We start from the raw sequence: 4566 nt of genomic DNA, 5'->3' as shown, positions 1-4566 counted from the left end.
CTTGATATCATTGGTGGGGGTTGCTACTGCGTCTCTCCATTTGGAGACATAGTCCACATCTACGAGGATGTAAAGGTTTCCAAAGGATTGTGGAAATGGTTCCAAGAAGTCTATGCCTCACACATCAAAAACTTTAATTTCTAAGATGTTTGTGAGTGGCATTTCTTGCCTCATAGAAATATTTTCTACCCTTTTACATCTATCGTATGCCTTAACTAATGCATTAGCATCGTTGAACAAAGAGGGTCAGAAATAACATGATTGCAACATCTTTGCAGCAATTCGGGATCCTGCATAAGGCACATTATGGAAACATGTTAATGTTTGACGCACCTATGAATGGTCCACACATCTCCTTAGCAGCTGATCAACATAATTCTTGTATAAAAAGGGGTTAATCCCAAAAGTAACTATTGTACATATGAAAAAACCTCTTTCTTTGTTGAGAATTAAAATATGGTGGAACATATCCATTTATCAAGTTATAATGTCTGCATACCATGGTGTCACCCTGGAAGTAATCATGAACAACTCCTCACCAGCAAAGTCTTCCTTTATATCTTCATTGTCGTGCATGTGGACTTCATCAGGGAGTCTTGACAAGTGATCAACAATTAAATCCAATCCCTTCTTTTCCCTAATTTCCAAGTAAAATTCTTTCAGCAACAACCTATCTTATTATTCATGGCTTTGTGTCTTTCTTTGCAATAAAGTACTTGATTGTTGCATGATCTATATACACTATCACCTTAGTGTTCTACAAGTATGATTTGGACTTGTCAAACGCGGACACAACTGCCAACAACTCTTTTTCAATGGTGGTATAATTATTCCGGGCTTTAATAAGTGTTATACTAGCGTAGTAAATGGTGTGAAATACTTTGTTATGCCTTTGGCCTAACACAACTCAAATGGAAAAGTCACTAATGTCACACATAAGCTCAAACGACATAGTCCAGTCAGGAGATTTCAAAATGGGTGTTGAAACCAAAGTTTGTTTCAACAATATGCAACACCTTGTCACACTCCTTACCAGAGACATGTGGTACGTAATGATGTAGTAGTTGGCATAATGGCTTTGTGATTTATGAGAAATCCTAGATAAATATTCTATAAAATTCGGCATGGCCAAGGAAACCTCGTATTCCTTTTATGTTAGAAGGTGGAGGCAGCTTCTCAATAAATCAATATTTTATTGATCCACCTCCAATCCTTCCCTTGAAATCTTGTGCCCTAAAAAAATTCCTTCCTCAACCATGAAATGGGACTTCTTCCAATTTAAAACCAAGTTACTATCTTCACATCAAGTCAATACCATCTCCAGGTTGTCTAAGAAATCTTTGAATGACTCTCCAAACACTGAAAAATCATCCATAAACACTTCCATGTAACACTCTATCAAATAAGAAAATATGGACATCATGCAACGTTTAAAAGTTGTTGGATAATTACATAGTCCAAGTGACCTCCTTCTAAAGGCAAAGGTTTTATAGGAACATGTAAAGGCTATCTTATCCCGATCTTTCAGGGCTATATCAATTTGATTGTAACCCAAATAACCATAAAAAAAATAGTAGAATTCTTTTCCAGCCAGTCTATCCAACATATGATAAATGAAAGGGAGAGGGAAGTGGTTTTCGCGAGTGGTGTTGTTCAACTTCCTATAGTCCATGCATTTCCCCCAATATGTGATACTTCTTGTAGAGACTAACAAACAATCAACAACATCCTCTTTTGAGTACTTAAATGCATTTATAACATTGAACACCACTTGTTGCTTATTGAATCTCATAATCAGCGATCCTTTTTTCCACATCTATTAGTGTTTTACCCGTATCAAAAAATGGTCTTCTCAACAGAATGACAGTCTCATCATCTACACTAAAATCCATAATTAATCGGTTGAGAGTACAAAATTATCAACCCTTACCAACACGTATTCAATCTTTCCTTAAGGATAGCAAATAATTCAATTAACTAGTTGAAGAGTGATGGTGGTTGCTCTAGCAACTACAATGCCTAACTTCTTGAAGAAATATAAAGGTGTGAGGTTAATGATTGCTCTAAGATCACATAATGCCTCCCTCAAAAGGAATCTTCTATGTTATAGGGTATAATAAAGCTTCCAGGGTCTTTCAACTTGGGAAGGAGTTTCCCTTGAACAAGTTGGATGCATTCTTATGTTAATTCCATCGTAGAAAATTCCCCCACTCTTTTCCTTTTTGTAAGAACATACATCATGAATTTGTAATAGTTTACTAACTGTTGGATGTCATCAATCAATGGTATATTGATGCGAAGCTGCTTCGGAATCTCCATGAACTTGCTAAACTATTTCTCTTCTTTAGCTTTTGTGATTCGTTGTGCAAAGGATGGTGGTGACCTTTCTTACACAAATTTGGTAAGTGGCTAGTAGCTTGAAATCTCCTTAGTAATTTGAGTGTTCTCTCGGGCTTAGAATCTCCCCTGTATACTGGAGTCAGCAACTTGCTCATACAACAGCTAAACACATGTCGCGTCACCAGATTACAGAGAACTTCTGAAGCTAAAATGCTCTATTCACAAAATAAAGCCAAGAAAAAATGTTTGCATAAAAATCAAAATGTTATTGACACACACCTCAGCAACGACGCCAAAAAACTTGTTGGGTGAAAACTATATAACGCGCAAGTATACACGGTCTATAGTAGCAAGTGATAAAAAGTAAGAATAAAGTTTCCACAAGGAGTGTAATAACTTAGATTGATTTTTAAAACTATCTTTTGTGAATGAGCATGATCAATGGTAACAATAATTGATGGTTGTCACATTTTCAATTTTTATGTAAATAATGATAGTTAAAAGTTAAGTATTTAAGTGAAATTAGTAATGGAATATTTGTTAGAAAATGATCTATTTAATATATTTTATCTTATGCGTGTATATGATGTGGTATGTCGTGCCATATGAGGTTGGAAAGTGATCTTATGGTGTATTCTTACAACATTAGTACATATGCAAGAAATCAAGGGGACAAATTCCTAAGGCTCACATTTAACTTTGATGCATATCTCGTTTCATTCCAAATTTCCCTTATGATTGTAGCTCTTTATTCCTAAAGTAGCCATTCTAAGGAATATACACATCCTACCATGTATTTTCTTGGCTTCTGACCAAGACTGCTTCTAGTCTTTCTTGACAAAAGAAGCTTTCAGAGCCTACTATACCTCTCTCTCAGAGGCTCTTTTAGTCAGGCACAACTCTTGCGCCTCTAGACTGCTTTGTAACTCTTCTATTCTCATGGTGCTCAGATCCTTAGAATGTTCAATTGCTACAACGATGTAATCAAACTAAGGAGTAAGTGATCTAAGTACCTTCTCAATGATACTTTCTTTAGAGAGAGTTTCTCCACATGACTTTATCTCATTTTTTATTAGAATCACTCTGGAGATGTAGTAAGATACCTTCTCATTATTCTTCATGTTGAGATTCTCATACTGCTTACGTAGAGACTGAAGCTTCACCTTCTTCACTGATGCATCATCGCCGTAGCACTGCATCCGTGTGTCCCGCGCAACTTTCATCATTGTCGAATCAACGATTTTTACAAACACGTTCGCATCCACACACTGATGGATATAGAACAACATCTTATAATCCTTCTTCCCCAAATCATGTTGAGCATTTCTCTGCGCATCCATCACATTTTCTAGAAGTGCAACGTAACTGTCGTTGACGATATCCAGAACATCTTGAGCTCCAAACAACACACACGTCTGAATCATCCAACAATTATAGTTCTTTCCATCGAACACTGGAAGCTTGGTACTCATATTACTGTTTCCGTTTATCTTCAATCTTATGCAATACACTCAGATCTCACATAAATACACTGTTTCCCAATCCCGCAGAATCAAGATATGTGATTCTGTTACGGTTCTTATCAGAAATTCAACACGAAGTCTCCGAACAGAAATCAATCACACAACACCTCACCGTTTCACTCGTGTTTCCCATGGTGTTTCCCTGTGGATCTGAACTAGAGTTCTAGATACCAATTGTTGGTGCACAAGGTGATAAAGATGAACAATGGAAATAAGAGAGAGAAGAGAGAATAATAACAAACTTCCACTACTCTAAAACAGTTACAACAAATGCACACAGACACACACAACTCTGTTACACTACACAGATTACAAAAAAAGAATAATGATGATATTTGTTCACACCACTCACTTGCTTAAGTACAAGTGAGACTTAAGTAGAAATATTAAAATATCCTCTAACAAACTTTGTCTATAAGTTACTGAAAATGAATTAATTCTAACAAGTTTTAGAATGGAAAAATGAACTCCCTGACATGGAGATAATTATGTCTAACTATATAACAATTTAAATCTAACTTTTTTTTAATGCATGAGCACCCCATTCCCTTTAACCACTCTTATTTAATTCAAAGACTTGTGCATCTTCTCTTCTTTTGAACTTATAAATCCCTTCAACTGTATTCAAACAAAGACAACATTTTCGAGTTCTGATATGATAGTGCTTTGAAAATTGTCTATTTATTCGGACGAAAAAATAATT

This window comes from Lathyrus oleraceus, chromosome 6 (assembly GCF_024323335.1).
Source record: "Lathyrus oleraceus cultivar Zhongwan6 chromosome 6, CAAS_Psat_ZW6_1.0, whole genome shotgun sequence".
NCBI lineage: Eukaryota > Viridiplantae > Streptophyta > Magnoliopsida > Fabales > Fabaceae > Lathyrus > Lathyrus oleraceus.
This window is presented reverse-complemented; position numbering follows the sequence as displayed.